The 27,962-nt window shown below is 37.2% G+C and overlaps 1 protein-coding gene across 1 annotated transcript in view; it reads left to right on the plus strand.

The window, feature by feature from the left end:
* Window positions 1–27,962, plus strand: part of epha6 (eph receptor A6) — a 171,414-nt gene that overhangs the window by 922 nt on the left and 142,530 nt on the right. Inside the window, exons 2-3 of the mRNA XM_077579686.1 lie at window positions 3,764–3,822; window positions 19,249–19,379. The gene's annotated coding sequence lies outside the window, so the exon portion shown is untranslated. The remainder of the gene's footprint in view (window positions 1–3,763; window positions 3,823–19,248; window positions 19,380–27,962) is intronic.

Raw genomic sequence — 27,962 nt, forward strand, 5'->3', positions numbered from 1 at the left:
TAGTGACAAAATAAAATACCGCTAATCTTCTACCAATGTGATACTGACTTAGGTTTCCTGACAACATATTTCTCTCACACCCTTTCTCTTCAAGAGCCCATTTTTACTCATTCTTCCATTCTTCCCATCAAATCGAATTGATTTTAAACTCTCCTGAGCATTCAAGTTGATTGACAAGTGGGAATTAGGCACGTGTAAACACTTCACGCATCCATTTGCATCCCATCATCCCTGGGGCCACAATCTCAAACACCCTCCAACCATATTGGCACATCTTCTTTTTTCTGCTGTTTTCAACATTTTTTGCTGTTTTCCGAAAAAGAGGAGGGCAGAGGAAGAAATACAAAGGGAGGTCAAGTGTGCTTCACTGTAAATAGGTGTTTTAACTGCTTTCAAAATTATGGCATTTTGAAGTTGAAATGATTAGAACACTGACAGAGAAAAGTGTGAACAGTAGGTCCAGTGTCGTGACCACTAGCAGTGAGAAAATTCAATGCAGGCAATTTCTCTGGCTGTCTTGCATCGGCTAGCCGTCAAAATAATTACGACAGAAAAAATAAATAAAATAAAAGGGAAAAAAATGAATATCACAGTTATGTCTGATGGCTAACTGTGGCTTGATTCTGTTGATTTGCATTTAATTGCAGTAAATTATATTTAATAAATGAAAGTAAGAGTATAATATATTTTGGAACTCATTATTTTGTCAGCTTATCATCATTGCTTAGCCATGCATAGGCCAATAAAACGTTGTGGAAATGAGCAGGGAATGTGCAGTGATGAAATTAAAGCGATGTCTATAAAGATTCTTTAAATGCGCAAATTAGTGACTCTCTCTCATGGCATAAATGAACTCGCCGATCTTTTGTAAAAGAAAATGGAAATGTCCACTTGACTGGGTTTAGTGACTGTAGCGGCGTCTTGTTTCGTACCGCACCAAGGTTGTTCATTCCAGCCTTATCGCGTCGATGTGTAAATCACACACATTTTTGCTCGGATGCATTCCTTAATTTGCCTCATGAGATTTATAACGTTTATCCCTACTGTAACTATGACCAACTGTTTCAGCGTCCGGAGTGCTGCAAGTCTGAGCACGTTCTAATGACTGACAACCGAGCAGCGGCTAATGCAAATTAGACAGTTGTACCAGAGATGAACCCATGCATCTGTCCTGGTGAATTTACGGCTGCGCTACTCAAAGTATTCATTTTCAAATGCCCTTCACAGTGTAATCGTGTATATTTGAGGTTTTAAGTAAATGAACACTTTAGTTCACTTTGTTTGAATGAACTAAGTGTCAACTACCCACTATTATGAACATAATGATTTTATGCCAATAACTGACAAAAAAAATACTATTCTCGGTAAAGTCTGATTAATGCATGCACATCATAAGCTAGGATCCACTTCCTGGGGGATACACATTTGACCACTGAACAAATTTTGCTTCGTAAGTGACACAGGTAGATTTACCTCTGGCACTGGGTTTCAGAGTTGGTGGGCTGCTCACAAATGCAATTTCCGAAGCGGACTTGATGACTTGCTCTTGAGAACCTCCTCAAGGCTTATGAAGTATACGTCTGCCCGTGAAAACCAGGACCAACCTGCAAGGCAAAAGCTGCCTGAGGATTGTGAATGCTGCACAATCATCAGTATTGATTTTCGGTTTCATCTATGTGGACAAAAGAAACTTTCGGACGTATTTGGGGAGATGCAGGTAGCCCGCTTCCTGACTGCATACTACCAACCGCCCTTAAGCATTTTTGAGCTGAAGGCCTTTTTTACTTTGCGTGCCGTATTCCACCCTTGCTATTGAAGGTATTATTTGATTACTATATTAAGTGTAATCTTTGCGTGTTCAAAAATGAGATCTGATGAAGAAACCTTCTTTATAAAGAATTTATTTTAAGAGCTCTTAAAGACACTTGAGTAAATGCTTACATTCCAAAGGTGATGTTAAGCCTCGAGTGTGTCAATATGAAAACACACAGTCGTTTTATAGATGAAAAAAGCATACTCCTCCTCTGAGGCTGGACAAAGGGTTAGTAATTATAATAGACAGACAAGTGATTTACTGACATGTTTACTCCATTTCCTCGTCCAAAGCCGGAAATATATGATTAGACAGGTAATGCCATGCGACCTAGACTCCCTCAGACCCACAGTGTTATCTTCCATGAGAACTTGAGAACTTGACTCCCATGTACATTCCTATCTCGCCAGCTGGAAGGAAGTGAAAAGTGTTATTCATTACAATACAGTTAATATGTCCAATATATTTCACACAAACATTATCACAGTTATATGGCATCTATATACTAATAAGTAAATTCATAAACAGTAAAAATATGCATAGAAAATGTTAAATGTCTTCACTATGTCCCTGCTATTAACTAGACTGATAACTAATTCAATGATAGCACCTTCTGATGATATTTGCTTGCATGGCATGCCTCAAATAATGTGTAAAACAAACACTTACATGCTGGCTTATGTCAAATAAAATACTGTTCCAGCAGTCTCCATTTGTCAACCATGTAATGAAAAATTGACTAAGCTCGCATGCTAACTTTTGCGAGCTCACGGGCTAAATGCTATCTTAAAGGCTAGCTCAATGCTAATTGCTAGTTGTCTTGAACACTTCCTGACTATTACTACCAGCTGCCCTTGAACATTACTGAGCTGGAGCCACCCCCCCCCCCCCCTTTTTTTTTTATCTGGTACAGTATGCAACAACAAAGATGTACTTTAAAATAGAGTTTCCACTTTAGGTGAAACGATTTGATAAATTAGAATAACGATTATAAAACTGGGTGCTTGTGTAGACTAGCTATGTTTTAGCCTTGGACATTTGCTACAATACTTTACAAGCTTTTTTTGTTGTTGAAATTCCACAGTTACTTTCCAGCTCTAATCCCACATTGAACAACAAGCATCATTGCATCTGCACTTATGAGCCACTTACCGAAAATAACTATCAGCTCTAACAAGGATGATTGCAGCCAAAAAGTAGCCCCCTTGTGTATCGTCTGCAATGTAAAGCTGCCATCTTATTGTCAACAGATGGCACACAATGCTCGGTCTGACTGAATAGCAATCGCGCTACCCCATCTGTTTTCTCCTGCTTACATTATTTTTGATGACACGCGCTCAGTCTTTGTGAGATGTCCCGACATCCATTTTGTTGCAAATACACGACAATGTCACCAAGGTATTTTCAGTCGCCATTTGTCATTTTTTTCATCAGGTATACACAGGTTAGATGCAAATAATAATCAGTGCTGCATGGAGATTCTTTGCAGATATGATTATGTTACTTGATGGTATCCAAATGTGACTTGTGAACTTCCATAAAGGGAGGGGCGGAATAAAACTCGCAATAGAATCACTCTTTTCTCTAAAACTTAAAACAAAACAAAAATTCTGTGTTTGTGTACACAGTACAAAAACACGAGTAATAAAGTAGATCCTCTGACTTTTGGATTTTGAGCTGTGTACACCTCCAAGGTAAAATATTATTTAAAGCACAGCAATAGTCTTTTCGTGGTAATTGATCTCAACCTTCATCGAAAGCTCCAAAGGTCAAAGACTAGGCCTGCTGGTTTTGAGGGTAAACAAAAAAATAATTTAACACATCATACAGTGCAAAAATCTAACTCAATTAATTGAGTACTTGTCAGAACTTTGATCATTTTGTCAAAATATACTGTACCATGGCTGTGTTCATTTCCTCGCATCTCATTATTTTCACCTGTGTTTGCAGTGCTCCTTGTTTTTCCACCAATCAACTCTCTCCTTCCATTCCACTGGTGACTTGTCCAGGTATGTCTCATTGTCTGATGAATTTCTGGTTAGTTTCAAATTAAGCCCTTTTCACACTGCATTTAGGAGGGTGCAGTGGGCTGTCGTCAAACCCATGTATTTTGTATGTGGTAAGAGGCGGGGATCCCAGAATGGAGCGTTGCTGGCGGCATGGAGCCCTTTATTGTGCGGTGCCATGCAACTTTTTCACACTGACTGAGTGCAGTGCGAAAAGGGCTTGAGTTTACTTGTTTGCCAAATTGGGCTTGATTCCAATAACACAGTTCAAGTCATGGCACGGTGATTGAGCGTTTAGCACAGAGATGTCAAACATACGACCAGCAGGCCGAATTAGGCCTGCAAAGGGGTTTAATCCGGCCCGCAAGATAATTTTGTAAAATTTAAAAAATAAATAATATCAGACTATTTAATTATCAATCAAAACATATAAATTCAAATTTCACAAGCAGTCCTCAACTTGTACACAGAATTGCTCTGGATGTCATTATTTTACACACAATTTTAAAGTAGAGGGTTTTTTTTTTAATCATAGACAGACATAAACGTGTTAAATATGACACAAATTCAATAACTAGTAATACAAATGCATATGACAAGGATTAACGTCCTTATAACTTCATTAACTGCGCCACACAATGCATTTTGGGAACAATATAAATACAAAACAGATCGATTTAACACGTCCGGAACTCATACAGGCAAAGTGTTCCATTTGCATTTGTGTTTTTTTTTTTGGGAACAATCTGATTACAGTTGAGCTCCGTAATTTAGGGCTGGCCCACAAATAGAGAAAATCTGCATATAATTGACGGCAATTGTTTTTAAGTTATATACTATTAATTTACCGATCCGGCCCACGTGGTAATACATTTTCCTCCATGCGACCCCTGAGCTAATATGAGTTTGACACCCCTGGTTTAGCACATCCGCCTCACAACTCTGAGGTTTGGGTTTGAATCTGGGCTATGGCCTTCTTGGCTGTCAACCAACCCAGGGTGTAACGCAACTCTCAGCCTAATTTAGTTGGGATACCTCTCCAGGTCACCTGTGATCCCATACTGTGATTTATCATTGTTATCCCTCTTTTATCACAGTCTTTGCTGGTGTTCCTTTTGTGCATCAGCCGGGTGCAAACCGGGTGCAATTTTTCTGTTCACATACTAAGCACCTTTCCGAGGATTCGCGCAGATCCCACCATTCAGATCTTTTGAATCTCATTGTATCTCTCTCTGATACTTTCATTATGTTTTCTACCATACCTTTCGTCACTGTACGAAGTGTACCAACAACCACAGGGATCATTACGGTTTTCATATGCCACGTTCTCTGTATTTCTAGTTCTAGGTCTTTGTACTTGCTTTTCTTTTCCATTTCTTTCAGTGCAATGTTTTTTTTTTTTGCTGATGGGGCAGTCACATCAATCAGTTTGCTGGTGGAATTCACCGTATTATTATTATTATTATTATTTCCAAGTGGTGCTTTTTAGTCTTGTCTTATTTGGCCTAAGAATTAGTGGTGAAAAGAATCACAAATAATAAGCGGATGCAAAGATTAACCAAAAAACATGTTGCTACTCAGTAGGGCAGTGTCAATACTGTAAAAGCACATGGATGGCTTGGCCAGTTGTGTTGAGAAATGTAGCCCTGGTTGCGTTTAATAGTTTGACTATATGGTCATATAGGCATTCTAGTTCATGTAAAGTCAATGGGCAGGTAGCTAAACCGGCAATTGTAGCAGCTGGATGTGAATACAACACCACAATGCGGAATACATTAACATGAAATTGTGTTCATATCCATGCACAAACCAAAGACCACCTATATCATCCATAAATGCACACAACGGACACAAATGGACCTGTTCCAGGGGAGTGTCCCCACCGAGTATTAATGAGGGTATCATAAACCCTGAGAAGCCTCAATCTTCCAGAGTCCAGGGTCAGCACAGCCAGTCTTAAAGCCATGAATTATACATCAGTCTATCTGTCTGGCAGGTATAAATATTTCTGTTCCATTCTGACTGAAGCATTGTGATACAAGGTCACAGTCCTTCCACAGTCCCAACACAGTTTGACATCGGCGGGAATGATGATTGGCAGGGTAATGGGATACGAGGTGAAGTGCAGTAGGTTTCCTATTAGGCACGCAGAATGATGTCCGACTGCAGAAGAGGGATAGACACGTTGCGTGCGCATCAGTGTTTGTGTTTGGAGGTGGCTGTTGTGAAATGAACTGCTCTTCAGCATGACGGCCTTTGAATAGTTTGCATACAGCACAGGGATGACTACTCAATCTAACTTCCTCAAACTCATGTTCTTATAAGAATATAAATGTTTCCTCAATTCTTTTTTTTTTTTTAACATTTCAAATTTGAGATGAAATGCATACAGCAAAGTTGAATATTAAAGCGGGAGTTTGCAGTATTAACACTGCTAGCAAGATTTGAATGGAGTCTCTCACAAACACCCCCCCCCCTCCCCCATGGCTCATGTCTGACCAAAGCCACGCCCCTCACTAACATGCACTGTACGTAACAGATGAGAATGTGGTGGAAGGCACTCTCCAAGTTTGTTTGGGAATTTGCCGTAGTGTTGTTCCGATACTGTTTTTTTGGCCCCCGATACTGATTTCGATACCCAGTTTTGCAGTATCTGCCGTTGGTTCAGAGCATTCAAGTGCCAATAGGATATCTTGGCTCGGCATGCAGTGAACACATCACACATCAGTGAATGTCGTGCACAAGCAAGACACATGATGCCGCATCCAAAGTCCTATATTAGCGTCAGAAATAATGGCCGATACCACTGTTTTAATTCCGTATCGGGGCCTCTCCAGTATCGGAACAACACTAGAATTTGGTTCATCTCTAAGTGAAATGCTGGGCAATTTGGTAGCAGAAAGTAAATAAAACTTTATGCCTGCTGGAACCATGTCTAAAAATTAGCACAGGTAGTAAAATGTGATTTGGGTGAATTTGATGAAGATGGAGGTAGACAAATGGTGGAAGTCCTCGTATTTAATTACTAAATATAACAGCGTGCATCAAACAGTCTGAATCATTGGAGTAATCAATTCTGCTGTCAGTGTTCTACTAGAAGTCAGAGTTTGACTGCTAAATGAAGGGTCATTAGCAGTTCAAAAATCATTAGCACCAGAGACGTTAAACCAAACAACACGAACTTAAAGTATAATCTAAAAAACCTATGGCCGGTATACGCTGTGTTGTATAATGACTTTTTTCATTAATTGGTCTCCTCCCGTCCTTCCTTCACTTCAAACATTAGCAGCAATCTGACACCTTCCAAAGGTCTGAGAAGAGACCAAAGGCCTTTGTTTCAACCCATGAGGTCGAAAACGGGTCAGGCCAAAAGAGGATCAAAGCGTGTGTTCCCAGGCACTGAAGGGGAACTGTTCCCTTTGATCGCCACCTTGGCGTTGACAGGATGGTGAACTGCTGCTTGCCGCTTCGGACCACTGTTTACTTTGCCTCAAATGTACTACCGTGGAAGATGTTTTTATTTATATCGTGTTGGTGGATGAAATGTGCTCACAGGAATTTGGCCTGGTTAGCAAGTACCGAACTGTACTATTGCCAATATGATTATTTGTGCTTCTTTCACACATTTTCTAAAATGTGTATTTCCCCTCCAAGATAAGATTTGGGTATTTTCTAAGTCAAGTAGTTGATAAATCTGTAAGGGGACACTTCATGTCTGCCTGATAGCTTCCGTTCAGTATACAGGTGAGGAATGGTGTCACATGTATGTCGCATGATTGCACAGTCACGGTCAGTGTCACATTCCATCTTCTGTTTCTGATCTTCTGGTTGCAACCAATAGTTGTGGTATTTATTACCCTTGAACTGTTAGCTCACAAAGTTTGCCCGCTAAACGCAGTTGCCATATTTTAAGTTGAAGAATATTGATTATTATTCAAAACTATTTCTTCAGATCTAAATACAACACTGTGATTCGAGTGATAAGGTTACCTTGGAAAGTGTTGATAGTCGCCATCTCCCACTCAAAGCTCAAATATGGGAATCACACAATGTATGTATGAACTGCACATTGCCATAAAATGGCATCAGTCATTGACATTCAAGTCAATATGCAAGAGACAGACTGTCAGGGAGTCTCATTCCAGATGACAATCATGATTGTGTTACGACGTTACAGAGTGCCATCTAAATTTAACACGAGTTATAATTGCTCCACTTTGGTTTCACGTCAGGTTTCACATCAGTGGGCTACAATAATGTTGCAAAAGGTACATAGAACAAACATAATCCATATCCATATACGGTGGTGCCTTGACACTTAAAACACTATTTGAAATCATCTTTCCCCATTGAAATGAATGGAAGTGCCAATAATCCGTTCCAGACCAAAAATAAATAAATGAGGATAAATAGCACTTTATGATATTGTACTTTTTTTTTTCAATTTTATTTCGAACATATATATAAAGGAAAAACAAACAGATTATAAAAGAACATGTGTAAAGACAAAATATACAAAACATATAAAACCAAAACAACAAACACAACATTCAAGCAACGAAAGCAACATAAGAAAGTTTCAATGTTTCACCCAGTCATGAGCTACACATTTACACATACAGTACATGTTTGAAAAGGAGTAGAAAGAAGCAGAAACTTATCAGGTGCTACTTTATAAAAGCGCAGAGTAATAACATAATTAAATACCATGTCAGGAATCAAACAGTTTGTGCATCATGATTTAATACTGAAATGACTGTTGTAACATTAACCTTTTTTAATACAAGATTTGTGTATCTGGCTCTCTATGCGTGTTGTTCCACTGTTTGTTTTCAAATATCTGTTGGTTAAGGGTTCAAATTTCCTAACCGTTAGCAACACAATGACATTTCCTTTGTATGTTAGCATTAAGCTAGCGGAATGTTTACTTGTTTGATTGTTTTAAATCCACATTTGAGTTTTAGGTTCATTTTGATAGTAAACTTCAACTACGAGAGGTTTTAAAAAAAGCTTGAAGCTTGATTTACTCAAAGTGCCTAATCTTCTTCTTTATATCAAAATCATGTTCATATTTTGTCCTCTTCAGTCATAGTTAAAAAATTAGAATAATATATTCAAATTTTTGGAGTAGGACTGTATTTCAAAAGGCTGCGTCATGCTATGCATACACATAAATGTGTAACAGATAAAGATAAGAATAACCTCTTGGGATAGCAGCTAATTAGAACCTAAGATCAAATCATCTAAATCTAATCAGCTAATGACACACGTCTTTGCGCCTGTGCATGCGCGCGCGTGTGTTTTTGAGCACCTATTGCTGAAAGCTATCTCCAGTGCTACGCCACCATTTTTTTGTGCATTCGCACCCAATTCACACATCAAGAACAGTTGTTTTGCTTGCACCAGCAAACTGTCACCATCAGAAAGTGTGACATTGTAGGTGAGGTGAAGCCACGCTCCTAAAGCATTCGGTGCAAGAGGAGGAGAAACCTTGTTAAATTACTTTTTGTCACGCAAGTCGCCATTGTATTTCTGTTCTTGTCTTGTTTACAGTTTGTATGTTGGCGTAATTGCTAGTGTTACAAAGCAGCTCCTGGAAGTACTTCATATAATATGGAGTATTTTTTATAGTGTACCATTTTTAAAGTACATACAATAAAATTCAATTTATATCAACCAGTGGTGTCAAAATTACTGCATTAATTTTAAAGTTCCTTTAACTTTTTTTCAATGACCACCCCTTACTTGGATAGCCTGTACTGGGGGGAAAAATGCACTAAGCTGTCAATAACGTCTTACATAATGCAATTATGACATCTAAATTACCTCAACGCTGTCAGGTTTGACACACACAGGGGCGGAGCTCAAGGAGACCTGACAAACACAAATCAATATCACACATGATTTTTATGGTACAGTATATCTTTAAATTTTAACTCAATTTTATGAATTATTATGAAATTACTGTACCAATGACTAAAAGATGCAGCTTTATTTCTATTAGTTTATTAAAATAAAAATCCTCACTTTTATGTTGAAAATGAAAACTTAGAAAACAATTATTGAACATTTCATTGTACATTTAGAACAGATATAAAATTTGTGATTAATCATGAGTTAATTATTAAAGTCATGAAAAAAAAAGATTAAAAAAAAAAGAGAGCAATGATGAGACATGTCAAATCGGTAAAATTACCGAATGAACAATACTGAGCTCTCCAGAAAAAAAGAAAAAAAAAAGATTAAAGTCATGCGATTAATTACGATAAAAAAAAAATTATCGTCTGATGTCCCTAATATCAACCAAATATTTTTGGGAAGTGAAAGGAGCAGTCACTATTGGTTAAAAGAGATGTACAGTCTCATATTTTATATGCTTTAATAATAGTTATGAATAAAAAAAATTATCTGAAGTGCATAATTTGAAAACTGGCTAACCATCAGACCGGACTTTGTGAAAAAAGTGTTCTCATTTGCAAAATAAATGTTTTTTTTTTTAACGCCTTTCCAGATGTGTGGACTGTAGCCTTATGATGTTGCCGTTGCAGTGATGTCTGTGGGCTTGTTTTCAACTTCTGCCTCCTTCTCAAATAAATTACAACATTCCTCAACTGATTAATTCGGGTGTGTATACAGTATATGTATATGACGTATATTCCAAAGAGGTTACATGCACAGGCTTCTTATAACTGCAGGGAAGGGGGGGGGGGATGCTAGAGGTAAATTCATTACGCATGCATAATTCCCAAAGGACTATTTCTGAACTGAGACATATTTTCACATCCTCCTGAGAACAATTTTCTTAAAGCGAATTTCCTGAGGAACACTTTCTAATTTTCGATTTAGAAACATGGATAGAATTCTTTAGAGTAAGGTCATGGCTTAAACATGTTTCAAGTGTTTTACCATTTTTTCTTGGCTAATTATTAAGAGCATTGTTTACAAGCATATTTACAACCTCCATGTGACGTGTGCGAGTTTTCGAAGAAATCAGGTTTGGAAAAACAGTACTGACCAGATAAGATTAAATGCAAAACCGCTCTCTTTTGGTAAATGTTGTAATCTATAAATCTTCTTACGATGCTGTTAAATGTTAAACTTGCTTTAAAGTAGCAGAAATATGTGTGGAGTAAACATTTTTGACTTGCGTTTCCATATTTACGTACATTTATGTAATATGTTTGAACATATTTGCAAGTACATTTGAACATATTTAAATTTGTTACAACATATTTGTAAATATATTTGATGTTTAAACGTATAAGTTATATGGCATTTGGCCCTAACTATACCAATACGTTCTAAAATTAAGAAAGTAATTAATAGCCACACTTTTTTTTATAATTGATGATTTTGTCTGCAGAGAATGATTTCTGTTTGGCCTTTTTTTTTAATACCCATAATGCCACAGAGTATGTCCATGCACAAGTCAATGTAAATACGTTCAAACGTATTTGCCAGACAAAAATGTTGACTTCACATTAGCAGCTCCATGTTTGCGTACAGAAAGGGATAACTTGAGGTGCAATTTCCTTTTAAATCACTGAGCAGTATCATATAATGGGCAACTAACGGAAATGGATATGTGGATTAAAGCTGTCATTTGATGTTAAAATTATTCCTGTCTTTCAATTTGCATTTATATTAGGAATAAGATAATAAGAAAGCTGTGTAGCGTATTAAAGTAAAATATGGGGAAATTATCTCATGTCATTTTACTTGACAAAGTCCAGTATTGACTTCAGCCACCTACTCCTTTTGACTAAACATAAAATGTATTAATTTTGACTGATTGATTGCATATCATTATACTTAAGGAAGGATGCTAAAATCACCGGAATGCATTCACCAAGTATAAAGTCAAATTCCTTGAACACTGACCAGGTTGTTTCCTCCCTCTTGAGTTCTTTTCTATCCTCTTTCCGCCTATCTGCACTCATTTGTCTCTGCCTTCACATGAGTGACTGAGTTGAAAGTGCAAATTATCTCCCTGCATGTGATTGCCCTTGTCGCCCAATTTTGATTCTAATCCTTCCTCTTCATTTTTCTTCCCAATTTAATGTTTTCCCACTCAGCAATGAGCTGGTCACTGGTAGAAAACCTCATTATAGCAATCAAGTGGCCTAATTAATTTTTACAATGTTATTAGTCCATTTTTTTCTTCTCATTTAAGACAAACAGCTTCTCATCGCGACATATTAAAAAGTAATATTATCTGCAGCAAATACAAATGGCTCCAAATTAACCCTGGAGAACCCAAGAACCCTTTTCTTCTTTGGAAAATTATGAATTATACATTAAATGACTACTATGAGTTCACTGAACACCAAAATATATGTTTTTTCAATTTTAACCCTTTATTCCCTAATTTAGGATTAGGGCGAAATTTGAACCTTTTGGGATTTAGGGGTATCATTTCGAAAAATCAGAATAACAGAAACTGTCAGTAAACTATTTAGAATTTAAGAAAATAATCAATCAAATACACGGCTACATTGAACAATATAATTTTTTTGTTTTATTTGTTGCATTTTAGAACTGGATTTTGAATGTACAAACACACTTTGGCCAATGGAAACAAGAACACAGGGACAAAATCACACCTGAAAAGAAACAAAAGGTCTTTGTTATTTGAGTAGCAGAATTTATAGGGGCCAAATTTGACCCCGTGGGTTCTCCAAAAACGGCAAATTGTGCTCTCGTAGTACATAATATCATACAGCCATTTGTTCATTTTTGATTTTCTACGATGCTTTTGTTGTTTCCCTCTGGGCAGAATGTAGTTTTCCTATTAAGCAACGGCAATTTTGAGTTCCCTTGGTCATACTCACCAAGCACACAAAATAAAATGGCTAAATATGTGGTATTTAGACAAAGTGTAGTAGAAGCTCTGCCTGTGTATGTGTGTGTGTGTGTGTGTGTGTGTGCGGCAGTCATTTAGTGCCTGATGTTGAGCCTATTAGAACAAACAGCCATGGGGGTGTGGCTGTCAACACTCATTAGCATTGCTGTCACAGTCGCCACTCGAATAATTACTCCCATTGTAAGCGCTGCAGTGTCTCTAATCTCCGCAGCTACCTGAGGTTAGCGTCAGCCTTGCACCGGACAGCCAGTCGGTCCCGTCCAACACAGCGCGTCACGACAGATTAACGCGCACGCGATGGTCCTTTTCCAACAGTGGTCGCACTTGGAGACCAGCAATTTGAAGATGGGGGGTTGGGGGCATCAGTCAGTTATTTCCTATTCATCTTTTTTTTTCTTTTTTCTTTTTTTGGTCAGCTTCAATTAATGTCAGTTAAGAGTTGTGTGTATCTGTGTGTGTGTGTGTTCATATTTTGCTTTGTGTGAATGTTTAATAAGGGAATCGTCTTTGTCAATGAAATATTCAAATAGATAAGATGCACTATTTATTCTTAGTTGATGGTTTTAATGGAAGAAACATTCACATGTTTTTTTTCCCAGTAAAGTGATATAAATGCTGTGAGATAAACATGAAAGAATGTCAACCCAAAATTGACAACACAACGGAACACAAGCTGAATGTTTTGCTTCTCTCGCACTCCTCACTCTTTTCGCTGTTATGTTTCCAATAAATCTATACGCTGTTTTTTTCCCCCTACTCAACGGGGTTATCATTTGCCATTCTGTTTGGAACTGGCTGCATAGCAAATATATTATATTAAGGAGAAGGCAATGTCTAACTTTGTGTGGCCTTTTTTTTTTTTTTTTTTTGGCTCCTTCTGTTATTGTTTTGCAAGGCATGCAATGTGCATTCTTAGTTTTTGTAATCTGACATTTTCTAATATGTGTGTTCTCAATTGTTATGGGATAATTGGTTGGCCCTGATGTACAGTTTGCTCTAAATGCAACCCCTGATGAATACAAATATGGCATTTACAGCATGAGAAAACATGCAATCGGGGAGGCAATGTACGTACTAACATCTATTATAAACTGGTATAGAATACTAAAATAATAAGTGTAGAACCCAAGAACCCTTTTCTTCTTTGGAAAATTATGAATTATACATTAAATCAGTGGTCCCCAACCACTGGGCCGTGGGTCATTTGGTACCAAAAGAAAAAAAAAATCATTTTTTTTTTTCGAAAATGATGTTTTATTTTGAAAAGTGGCCGGATTCTGTCTGTTACATCCGTCTCACTTGACGCACTTCAAGGCCGCTACACCACACGTCACCCGCTAAATTTAATTCCAAGCTGTGATTAGCGAGTATTTTCATGCACTTTGTTTTTGTTGTTTTGTCTTATTTTGAAGGTATGTTTAAACGCTACCATAGCGACCAGAGTGTGTTGCATTGTTTTGGGGCAGAAACGAAGTTGCTCATGTGATGTTCTGTTGTTGGTGCGACGTTACGGACACCGTTAAAGTTGCACATGATTACACAATAGATTTACGTTCATTATTATTATAGAGAAAATACCACAGTTTTTTTCTTGTCATTTTATTTTGTTTTTATCAGCTAAACCTTTAGATTGGGCCGTGAAAATATTGTCAGACATTAAACCGGTCCGTGGTACAGAAAAGGTTGGGGACCACTGCATTAAATGACTGCTATAAATTCACTGAACACCAAAATATACTTTTTTTCAATTTATTTTTCAATTTATTCCCTAATTTAGGATTAGGGCGAAATTTGACCCTTTGGGATTTAGGGGTATCATTTCGAAAAATCTGAATAACAAAATCTGTCAGTAAATTATTTAGAGTTTTAAGAAAATAATCAATCAAATACACAGCTACATTAAACAATATAATTAATTTGTTGCATTTTAGCCATCTTGTCACCACCACTCTGGCTCATGCAAGTGCAATATTCATCCACTAGATGGCCCCATGCAGGGGTCAGAAGTGGCACTCTGGACTTTTGAAGTCAAATTTGTAAAAAAAAAAAAAAGTCTTTGTTATTTGAGTAGCAGAATTTATAGGGGCCAAATTTGACCCCGTGGGTTCTCCAGGGTTAAAATAAATAATAGCATTTTGCTAATACTGTACACTTAAGTTGGGTTATACAGACAGAGTAATTAAATCCATCCATAAAGTGAATATTTGACTTTATTGAGCTTAGAGAAAGAACTTTTTGTCCACTTACTGTATAGTAACATTATATTGTACACATAATTGTATTATAGCTAGTATTTGAAAATGAAAGCTATGGGCGTGAAAAGTGGAGTTCCTTGCTGCATTGCTTAAGAAAGATCTGTTGGCCAACCAAAAGACTGATGTCACTCAGGCGTATGAAAAGAGATAAATTGTGTGCACGAGACAGAAAATCTGCCGCTTTTGAAACAACTATATATTAAGTTAGATGTAACAAGAGCAAAAGCCTCATTTCTGCTCTGACATGTTTACCACCTGATCACAAAAAGATGGATGCCTTTCATTACAAAAGCACTTTGAATTTACATTTTTGTGCTTGTATGCAGGCTTGTTTTGAAACGTACAATAGGTACGCCATTAACATTGGCAGCAAGGGGAGTGTGAAAGATGGGAAGAAAAATGACAGTAGGCGAGTAAAACAGTCCAACAAGGTCGACTAAGGAAAACCAAGGAGAGGTCAATGCGGGGTCTCGGAAGGCCCGGCGGCCATGGATGTTTCTCTGTGAGGACAGTCACTGATAGGGTGCAGGTAGCTCACACCACGCTGAGGTTTTTAGGGGGCGCCAAGATAACAGCCTGCCGATAACATGAAGCTACTCAGCTGGGCTGCAGATAAGAAGCAAGGACTTGTTGCCCTCAACGGAACAAGACTTTTAGTTTCTTTTTTGGAAAATGTTTGTGTTAAACATGACCAATTTATCATTGTACTAAATTACTGTGCTTTTGGGTATTTTGTAAAATTGAAGGCTGAGTCTGTGTTGTTGCAGAAAGGGGAGATGATAAAAAAATAAAAAAAAAAGTTCTAGCTCAATCGGTTAGCAATAGTTTGAAATTAAACATTCCTAAATGGTATATTTATTCACCTTAAATAGCCAAATCGAATTATTTAGGTAAAGTATGGAAAGTATATTTCTGAGCGTGTCTTGTGCATACACATCCACATAGTTAAGTCAATTTTGTATTCATGATTGATGAATAATGTACTCCAAAGAATAGTTTTACAGTACTAGTTACATCTGATCTATAATTTATGACAAAGGCTTCAGGGGCGGTGAGTCACGCGATGGGACACGGACTCAAACTCAACACTTTATTTTAAGTCTGCCAACTTTGGACTTAATCAGAGATGTAAATATGTCTCGATAGCTGTGGTTTCAGATAATATATTTTGTGGAGTAATTCTATCACAACTTAATGATATTGTATTGAAATTATCTTCCATATTACGCCCATCATAACAATCTCACTGATCATGCAGTCATGCAGATTTCCTTGTTTATTCAAGGATCGTTGGCGACTTTTTCCTAAATATTAGGACAAACAGACAGCAAGACTAATTGAGATCAGTGTTTGTTTGTTTGGATATAATGTCCGTACCGTACATTATACGGATGTGAATTTGTATGCCATTGCCATGCCATGCTTTCTGTGTTTATTTGTGAAGCGTGTTAAGCTGCTTCGTCATCTGTCGTCTCCTTTTCTCTCTGATGGTGTCATCTCCTTTGGCTGCGGGGCTGTTTGAAGTGAATGAACCGATTCAGTATTACACTTCATGTCAATTACGCTACCAACTACGTGTACCATAGACTAATACTACAGTATAGATCACTGCTTATTTACATGTATCACAGGTGCCATGTTGAATACAATTCATAGATGGTTACCCAGGCTGACGCAATACAAAATCTGCAATGGAATACAAAAAAAAAAAAAAGAGAGCAATGATGATGACATGTCAAATCGGTAAAATTACCGAATGAACAATACTGAGCTCTCCAGAAAAAAAAAAAGGAATACAAAAAAATATTTGATAGTTTAAGTCCGTGCTTCGCAGCTATTTGTTGGTACTTTATTAAAATAACACTTGGAAAGATTGCTAATTTATTTTTAATTTAAAAAAAAAAATTTTTTTACATTTTTTTGTCAAATCTGTAAAATTACCGAATGAACAATACTGAGCTTTCCAGAAAAAAAAGAAGAAAAAAAAGATTCCTAATTTAAAATCAGTAGGAACCAGCCCAACTCTTATTTAGATCAGACTGCATACGACAGTGGCTCGATAATCGTTCGCATCGTCTCCCGGAATTTCCAATGACAATGATTTTTGATGACTCCCTTTTTAAATGCCAGATCACAGAGGAAAGCAAACAATCATTAAAAGTCAAAAGGTATAACTGTATCAATATCGAGCACTACTTAAAAGTCAGTTGTTGGCCTTGAGAATTGCTCCCGTCACGGTATTCCTCATATGACCAACTTCTTTTTTTTGTTCCTCCTCATCCATGCCGAAACCAATTTATCCATTACTTCCCTCACAATTTCTCTCCCTGGAGTCACCTTTACTCCTCCTCTTCTTCATCCTCATCATCCTACTCTGCTGCGTTTCATGACTAAAAGCGGTTATTCCACCTGGCTGCAGACTGATTCCTCTATGTACTATTTCATTCATCAGAATAATTAAAGCGGAACATTGGTTTCCCGGGTGATAATTAGGGTTTGATGAGTGAACCTGAACGGCACCAAGACAAGACAGCTTGATTACTCTCATTTGCTGGTGTCTGTGATATCGCTGGGTTATTATCCATTGTCTTGTCAAGCAATGAGATGATGAAAACAACCATGAAATGGAGAAAGGTGAACAGTCAAGAGATGTGTGCCGGCGGAATAAAACGAGGAATAGTTTGCTCGAGTTGGGAGAATGTTTTTGGGGTAGTGTTGCATCAGCATTACATTACCTATCCTGCAGATCGTCTGTATGAACAATCATGTCCTCTCCCTGAACTTGTCAGCACAATTAAAAAATTTGTTTGCCACTTCAATTTTTAGTCTGCCGAATAATTAGCTATGTATACTGTTTATCGCTAATTTTGGAAACCAGTTAAAGATGGATGAGTTTAACCTCAGGCAGCCAGACACGGGATGGATATATATATATATATATATATATATATATATATATATATATATATATATATATATATATATATTTATTTATTTTTATTTTAAATAAGTGCAATAAGTAAAAATGTTTGTCTAACATATTCTGCATGAAATATAGGTCTGGATGCTTCTTACGGAATTGTGGACAATGTGGAGTAAACACTTTTGACTGGCAAAAAGTACTTGTAGGCTAAATGCTAGAACTACCAATTTTCTTTCCCCAGAATGCCACATAAAGCCATGGAATGCGAAAGTAAAAAAAAAAAAAAGAAAGTATTTTAGCATTTGCCTTACATTTTACCAGCATGTTTCAACAATATAGAACTAAACATAGTTTGTTAGTAATTGTTAGGGTTTTATTATTATGACCACAGACAAAATGTAGAACGAAAATCCTAAACTGTAGACATAATAATAAAACCATAAAATAATTACAAATGTACAACATTTACTTACTTAATTTTCAAATTTAGTGGTATAAAGTAGGACAAATGCTAAAAAATATATATATTTTGTTTTACTTGCTCATGTGCAAGTCAGCACCCACTGGCATTCTGAGAAAAAAATGGCTAAATTTTTAGCATTTAGCCTACAAGTACAGAATGTGTTGCAAGTATGATCGAATACTACCTGCGCCACAACTTAGACCTACTTTCAGGTGTCTCAATAAAAACACCCCACGGTCCACTGGAACACCCAGCATTGCGCAACATAGTCCTCCAAATGTTAAACTAGCACAAAAATTTAAGATGCAGCAGTTTTTACGCCCGAGTTCACGGGCGCTGTCTATGAAACTAGAGCCCCGTGTGTCCAATGAGCATTTGAAGATCAATGTTATCTGTTTCCAGTTAATTTACTTAAAACATTCCTTCAGATGTAATCACCAATCAATTACTCAATAAGACATTTCCAATTCAAGGTTATGACCTGGTGGGATAATACCATGTGAGAGTTGTTTAATCTTGACCTCCTCAATAATGATCCTCTTTGTGTTTCTTGATGAAGTTGTATGTAATCTTATATATTGAGGTAAAGATTCAATCAACCAAATATACATTCTTTGAACCGTTACTTTGAGTCCAGAATAGACTGAATGTAAAGAAACAGCTCATAGGCGATCACAGTGATCAGAACCCCTTTTGACGTCCCGGCGGATTTCGCCAATCTCGTTTATTTTTTTGTCCCGGTACTACGCAAGACCAGACCCGGCATTTCGTTTTTTTTTTTGCCATGCATGTCAATCAAACAGTTGCCATAGTCATTCATACAATAAGCCCATTAAAAGGGAATTTAACTTTTAAATTCCTTCTTGTTTACTTTCAAATTCACGATTACGTTTTCATTCGTATCAAATGTGTTTTCGTCCTACAGGAACTAGAACTACTTCCTGCTTCCGTGTCTAAGACTCTTGGGAAATGTAGTCTACTGCTGCGGTCCCTGGTCAAGAGCCAACGCAAGCTTAGTTTTCTGGCGGCATGTTTCCACTGCAGGACTAACACGAGGTAAACTTACACAGCCAGCTTCCAATAGCTGCTGGAACCGAGTAAAAAAAAAAAAGTAGAATCGTGAGTGCATTGACTTGTTTAGCACTATTGAATTGTCAACCAAGATAATATTTACCATGAGATAAAAGTAGTGCCTACCTGTCGACGAAATAGATTTGGCATAATTGTTTTAAGCTCAGACCCAGAGGCTAGGTCTAAGTCTATACAAAGAAATAATAAGCAGAAAGTAATGATGGGAAAATGAAGCTTCATGAAGCACTTGCGATATTTTTTTACTCCTCTAGATGGTGCTCTTGGTTTAGAGATGAAGGCTAGCGCAATGATAATTGATGAAATTTGCACTGCATCTTGAATCCAAGAGTGCCATCTAGAGGAGTCAGAAAATATCACAAGTGCTTCATGAAGCTTCGTTTGTCCATCACTAGCAGAAAGGCGTTAAACATTTGTCACGTGAATGATACACTACAATTAAAAAAAAAAAAAGTTAAGTTCTGACCAAGTGAAAGTCCATGCAAGTGACCAAAACCCTTTTTTTTTTTTTTTTGTGTCTTTTCTCAAATAGCACAATAGCCGTTATGAACCGTTTCAGACGCCACAGGGTCACGCTTGGAATTATTGTCTTGCTGGAATTCTTTGTGTATATGTGTGCACACGCGACAGCTTTCCTGCCATGTGGAAGTAAACTGCTCCCTGAGCTTCTTCTGTCCTCTTTTTAGGGCAGCTGAGTGACATTTCATGGGGCCGTGCATGGCACTTCCATCTCAATAGTAATCACTTCAAACTTGTGACGCTCCATTTGCTTCACGATTAAACAGAGAGGAGGCTGAATGAATGTTGCAACTCATTCAACGCTTTAATGAGCCTGGTAATTAGAGTTAAATGTTAATGAATACTAGCTTTTCGGTGTCCAATCTGAATTTCGCTGCTAATTTTAAAAGGACAAATGTTACTAAACAGTTGCATCCTGTGAGATAAATGAAAAATTGCAAAGTGCCATGATAAAGTGTGTATTTTTGTTCGGAGCTGATTGAGTAGAAAAGTGGTGGTAAAAGTTGTAGTGTACCCAATTGGGCATTGAAAGCTCAAATGGTCTGCTTTGGTTGCTAGCATGCATCAAGTGTCCAATCAAGCTTGTATTAATACCACTTTTATTTCTCTTTTTCAATCCAGAATGTAGGATTCTTTATTCATTCAGTTCAAATCACCTTCACAGGTCATTCTTGTAAATGCTAATTGTATAGTGGGGCCAATTAACTCCGAATACAGTAGCCAACCTTGAGGATGATTAAACTGTACTCAACATTATCGGAGGCAGTAGGTTAAGAGGATAGTACAAACGATGTATGGCAAAAAAAAATTAATAAAAAATCGGGTGGTCAGTAAGTGAAGAAAAAATGATGTGGATGATTATGCAGCCTGTGTGAATGTAGGGGAGACGGGGAGGGAGAAAGGAAGTGGTTCTCCCCCTGCAGCAGTCTGTCGGCTTGGCGTTCACGGTGGCTGAGCAGAGTGGAAGGCACAGCCAGCCCGCAGGGAGCACTTGGCACGCCATCAGCTCTGCACCGGGCACGCTCGCTCAGCCAGCACAGCCCAAACACACAAGCACTGGCAATCAAAACAACGGCAAACAAACACACAGAAGACACACTGAATACATGCGCGCGTGTGTATGTGTGTGTGGTGTGTAAGAGGGAGCGGAGTTGAGGGAGGGGGCTCAGACGCAAGCAGAGTGGCGGAGGTTAGCTGAGTGTTAGCTGCTGTAGCTTCATCCTGCTCTACCACGGGAGCAGAAGACATACGAGACAAAATGAAGGAGACTGGATCAGATACAGTATTGACACGTAGAATAATATTAATAATAGAAAAAGGCATGTTTGTCATTTCACTCTTTGACGTCTTGACTAAGAGTATCATTCAAACCATTTATTTCAATTTGACTTTAATTGTGAGAATGCTTAAGCCTTTATTGTGTGAAGGCTGATGACTATAATGTAAATAATTTATTCCGCCATTGTTTGTAATTTCTACTTCAACATTTCTCAACCAATTCTCAACATTCCAATTAATTACATTGCGGCAATTCACACCTTTCTGGGTACTATTTTTATCTTTATTATTTTTAACTGGAAACTTTTCAGATCATTCATTGTATGATATTTTACATTCAGCATTGTTCAATAGACTATTCACCGACCTGATCGTTTGGTTCGGGATTGGACGGTATTTAGCATTTTATTTAAAACCGTCGACCGGCCCGATCAATCGACGGCATCATTGATCGGCTCAGCGAAAGTGGTGTTTGAAGAAATTTTTTTTTGGTGTGGGGGGGTTGTTTTCTATGTATTTCAATTGATGTAAATTGGGTTTTGGCTATGGAATGTTGTAAATGAGACCATTTGAAAATGTAATAACTTGTCAAGATATGTAAAACTAGTGTTGCTTAGTGATATTTATCAATTTCCTAATGTTAATTAATATGACCAGTGTCTTGACTCTTCACATTCCTGAAGATTATTAAATTGCCCTCAACATAATTAATAATTAAACAAAACGTCACTATCCTCTAAAACACTTGAGTTTGTTTGTTTTATTGTGTTTTGTTTTTGTTTTTTTATACATTTTTGGGATGTAAATGGAAATATAAAAATGTCAACAAAAAGACAAAAACTTTGTTTTTCACAGGACAGCGACAAAATGTTTTTTTTGTATCAAGCTGGTAGCCCCTCACATGAACCAGTATCCAAGAAGTGCCTCTCACTTTCAAATAGGCTGGTGACCCTTAGTCTGGAGACTACATCACTTCAGCTTTCAATAATCTTTACAACCTCGCAGTTAGACACCAATCCCATTTCAAGATGCTCCTCATCACCTACAAGGCCTTTTTTACAATCTGGCTCCTGGGATTCAATATTTAATCATCAGCCTTTTGTGAGGGCTGAGAGAGCTGAATAAACCTTCAAATGAATAACTCATTCATTTCATTAATAAATCACTGTCTAAAGGAAGAATAATGTGTACACACGGAACAAAAGATGATCTTGTGTGTTCCCTACCACTTGATAGATGGTATATTTCCTGAACTAAACTAGGTCCATACTTTTGACTGGTTGCCAGTGGTAACGTTTTGACATGAATTATTTTGTTTTTTTTGTTTTATTTAAAATTAATTAATTAATTTAAACAGGGTTGTGTGTACTTTTCATCTGCTAAATGCATTTGTGTACTTCTCAGTTCTGTTCAGAAACAAGAAAAACACCTTTGAATTTAAATCAGTGAAGTGTGATATATCTTCAATCCGGCCGTTGTGCATTTAAGATGCCTCAATTAAATGCAGTGGAGCTTAATAATGCTTTATAGTATATTTATATTTGAGTGCTTTCTTTAATTACCCTGGAAGCATACGGTTCCTCCCTTTCTTGACACCCACGCATGACTTCTTACCAGGGACAAAAGGACGGAGCTTATAGGATCTTCTTAGGTCAGTAAAACAATGTTTAGCCTCCACACAACCAGAAATTAAAAGTCATAACAACTGAAGACACATCAATCGGTCAAATGTGCAAAATTCTGTCATCTGTCAATCCTTTTTACTTAGAGATTCAACAAATTTATGTCTAAAATTATTCAGAGTGACTGTACCACACTGCTTTCAGATGAAATATGAACCACATGTCGAAATCATAATCTGTCTGCCTGCGCCACAACTTAGACACGCTTTTTGCTGGTCCAAATACTAGTCTACTTCCTGTCACTAAATTATCAGGTGCACCGGGGGTTGATGTTCATGTTCGGAAGAAAAATCACAATTTATACAGTAGAAGACATTTTTGATCATTTCACAGCAAATATTTGCTTAATGGTTTAAATGTGTCATTATCCCTTATATTTTTTTTTTAGCAACATGATGCAGCTAAGTATTGAACCAATGCAGATATTTACCAGGATGAAACGTACTATAATTATTGGTAAATAAGTCAGTGAACAAAGATGACAAATTGAGCCGCTTTACTGTAAAAAAATGGCTGGTTTCATCTTGTGACAAAACACACACTATATACTAAGTTTCTACCTCCATTAGAAAAAGAAAAAAAAAAGCTTACAGTTGATGTGTGGACAAATTTGTTCAATAATAAAAATTAGTAAGAAATAAAAATAATGTATTAATAAATATTATTAATAATAATTATACAATAATAATATTAATAATAAATATAACAATAATATAATATTAATATATATGATAATAATAATATTTAATTACCAATATACTCAATACAAAAACACAAAAAAATACGAGTGAGAACAAGATTGGCCAATACACAAAACTTCCTTTACTTTCAATATTCATCATTGTGCTTCCTGACTTGTAACTATCCATGGTGCTGAATCCTTGGCAGTTACTATTGTTACACTAATGATAGTGTTTGCCTTAGTCACTTTTAGGTGTAGGACATTGAGGCTAAATAACATCTTCTCCAAGCTGCCTTTGAAGGATAACGTCGTGCACATAATGCTGTTCCTAGAGCCCTTTAGCATGTAGAGTGTGCTTTGACCCAGTCAGGCTGTAGCGTGACCAAGAAGTACCATGAGAACAAGGGTGAGAAGGTGGAGGAGGAGACAGGCCCCGGGCAAGGACACAAGCACGCACACACTTAACTCTTTGACTGCCAGACGTTTTCAGAAAAGGGATGCCGTGGGTGCCAGCCGATTTTAAGCATTTTGACTGATCTTTCAAGGTCCATAGAAAATTATGTGTTTGGACTATGGAAACACACATACTGCCAAAACAAGATTGGATTCTCATCTTCCATCAGAAAAAAAAAGTTTGTTTCTACCTTATTCCGTTTTTGAGTAATCAACAATAGAAAATGGTTAGTTTCACCTGTTTTGAAAAAAAACGTCTTTTAACGTCTTTGGCACTCCATAGGATTTTACGAAACGTTATTTAACGTTTTTGGCAGTCAAAGAGTTAACTTGATCAACACAGAATACACATTAAATGGACAAAGACCTATACAACTGTCAGTGACAGAAAATATAGAGTTTTTGCCGTATTGTCGGCTACAACAGCTTTCACTCTTTTGTGAGGAAGGTCTTTGGATTTATGTCCTGAATGATGTTGAAAAAGGGAGTAGCTCACAAACTCTGAGTTCGTTCCAACAGTTTTTAAGGTCAGGGCTCTCAAGTTATTTTACACCAAACTCATTCAAGCACACATTTTTATGAAGCCTACTTTTTCGGAAAACATTTAGCTTCAAAGGCAGACCTGAAATGTCCAAAATGTGAAGCATATGGATTCAATAACCTGTGATGAACCTCATCATTAATCACTTGATAAAGCGGCCCATCCATTCCAAGACTCGTTTCCCCTGAATTTGCACTGCATTGCAAATGTGTTAAATGAAAATCCTGACCAAACTCACTGCAATCAGAATGTAAAATAACGCATAGATTTTACATAAGAATATTCAATTGTCTGCAACGTATCTGAATTCAATAGTGCAATTTCATACTTTGCAATGCATGTAAGTGTTAAGAAAAATATTCTCTGACAGTTATCGACTCAGGCTGGACTGTTGAGTAGATTATTGACTGCACAGACATCTGAAGCCAAAGGCCTCTAACTGGTAAGCGAGGGCACATTTCCTGATACTTTCAAGTTGCCACATCAATTGGCTATAATCGCATCCAAGCAATTTTAGTTTAAAGTTTAAAGTCCGTCAGATCGATGCCTCTCCCGAATATCTCGTTCTTTGCTGTTCTGTTCGTATTAATTAACTCAGAATAATTTTATTGAAGGTGTTGGTTATATTAGCTGTTTGGAATTTGATATTTATAATTGAAGCAGATTGCTTAGAATACATTTTTCCTACTTTTTCCACACTTCTCTGTGCAGTCCCAATTTAAATCTACTGAGTGCAAATGTGCATGCCAAATAATGTCTGCCTCTGCTATATGTAAGGTTTCAATTAGACTTCTTTAGGCTTATTTGGTATAGTGCACATTCTCTTGTCTGTCCTGGGACCTTTCTGACAAACCTTACTTAGGGCATACCATCACAAATGAGACGGAACCTATGATATCAATAATGCCTTCAGTGAATTTATTTCTCCACAATTTGGAGGGTTCTGTTGGAAATATGATGACATCCTCCACGTATGTCCAAAGAGCTCAGAATCTGTCTGCATGCACCTGGATCAAATTTACAAAAATCACATTACACTACCTGTGCCAACACTTAGACATACTTGCAAGTGTAAAGTTTGTTCTATGTTTCCCAAACTTGCACATCGAGTCTTGTGCTTGCACAAAAATCATGATGTCAGTTTTTAAGCCCGAGCACAGCTGCACTATCTACAAATAAACAGCCCCAGAAGTCAAACAAAGTCAGATTAATGCATACTGTACATGTCAAAAGCCTAGTTTTGATTAACGCAATTGTTCAGTTAGTGCTTGTAAAGGTTCTGTTTGTCCCTCTCAACATAATCAATACTGGTTTTGGAAAACTGATCTCTCTTTTATGGTTAATGCCTCGAGGTTTGAATACCATTGACTTGTACCCGCATGGATAGCTTTCGGTGTGACAGCAGCAAAACCACAACTGTGTGTGTGTGTTTGCGTGGGCATGTGGCACTCAGCAGGTGAAGGCTTTTCCTGCTATTACCCGAAGGCTGTTATGTAGCCAGATGCCTACACAGCAGGGAACAAGCGTCTGATACACACTTACACACATGGGGATGTCCTGACGCACATCCAGCTAGCTTCAATCGTTTTACACTCATAGGAGGAGGCTAAGGATAAGGCAAATATATTTACATCATAGCAGACATGTACGCAAAAAAATAAGACACACAACCACTCACACTAGAAGAGTGTTAATTCAACACCTACAGAGTTGAATTTAACAAGCCAGTGATAAGTGAGGAAGAGGAGGAAAATGGCGCCCACTGGTCTCTCTCGAACTGGAATAGAGCTGGTGTGAAGGCGGAGCTTAATTACATCTCTGCAGAGTTAATATAACACTAGGTGATCAACTGTGTAAAATAGCATACACACAAAAACAGTGGGTTTAAAAATAATCAACCCAAATTGGGTCAAAAATGTATCAATCCAGCTTTTTGAGTTATTTAACCCATAAAGTTGGGTCAAATTAATAACTCACAAACAACTGTTTTGTGGATTACCCAATTTTTTGGGTTGATTTAATAACCCGATTGAATTGGGTCAAAAATGACAAACTTTTAACACAAAAACTTGAGTAAAATTCAATTAATAACCCAACAAAGCACCCAAATCTATTTGGGTTTTGTGGGTTATTCAATTGACCCAACTTTTTGGTTTAATTTAATACCCCAATTTAATTAACAAAAATCTATTTGAAAATTAACCAACCCCACTTTTTGGGTTAAATAACTCTAAAAGAGGGGTTGGTTCATTTTTAATTAAATTAATAATCCGTAAAGCAGCACAATTACAGCATATGACTTTTTTGTTCAAATTGACCCAAATTCATTTCTGAATTGAACTTTCTGAATCGGTTGGTATAAAACAACCCAGTTTTTGGGCTGCTTTGTGCAAAACAACCCAAAGTTGGGTCAAATTTACCCAAATTAGTGGGTGAGTCCAATTTTTGACCCAACAGTTTTTAGAGTGCATACTTTGGAAACCATTTAACTCCAAATATTTTAAAATTACACTTTAGGAATTAAAGCATCGACAGAGTCCCAAGAGTCAATTTTCACATAAAGTCAAGGGTAACAGATTGCAACTTCCTACACTTTCTTGATATTCTTATAGCTTCTTTTTCGCTTTCTTCTGTTTCCCATTTCTCCCATAATTTAGTTACCTAGCACCAAGACGAGACGAGCATTACTCCGCCTGTGAGAATTGCAAATTAGCTTTGAGTTAGCTGTTGAGGAGATGGGAGGAGACAGGAGTCGAAGGCGGAGGAGAGATAAGCTGATGAGTATGTCGGAATTAGACCTTGCTCGCAGTGGGAGAGACACAATGCTGGCAATTTTGAAAGGAGCTTTTGGTGACAATTTGCTCAGTTTTATTGTCGCCAGTGACCATTTCCTTTTTCTTCCAATGATGAGGACTTAAAAACAAACACATTACTGAGCAGCTTTGTAAGAATGTACAATTAAATAGTTGTTGCACATTATTTCCAACACGTGTTATGTATCATTAGTGTCTGTCAATGATTTCTTTTAAGTGCACATTGAAAAGAAAGTAAACACCGAATTCAAAATATATTTCTAAACAAATGCTTTTTTTTTTTATTCTAATCTTTGAATAAAAATCCATCGTGATTGTTTGGTTAAACACGCCCTCCTTTTGATATTTGAGCATTTTTGCTGGTTGTTTTTCAGAAAGGCCAGATTAAATTTCAAGCATAAATAAATATTGTGAAAAGGTCACCTTCCATCTGTTATTTGTGCAACCTCTAAAAGTAATTACATACAGAATTGTGTCAGCAAAGCTGTTTGTGTGCTTTCCTTGTCTAAACAGCATATCTCCCAGAGCTCATTTCATATACAACTTTGGACTGCACCATTGTAAACAGGTGAAGTAAACAAG

Source organism: Vanacampus margaritifer, chromosome 11, assembly GCF_051991255.1.
Source record: "Vanacampus margaritifer isolate UIUO_Vmar chromosome 11, RoL_Vmar_1.0, whole genome shotgun sequence".
Lineage (NCBI taxonomy): Eukaryota > Metazoa > Chordata > Actinopteri > Syngnathiformes > Syngnathidae > Vanacampus > Vanacampus margaritifer.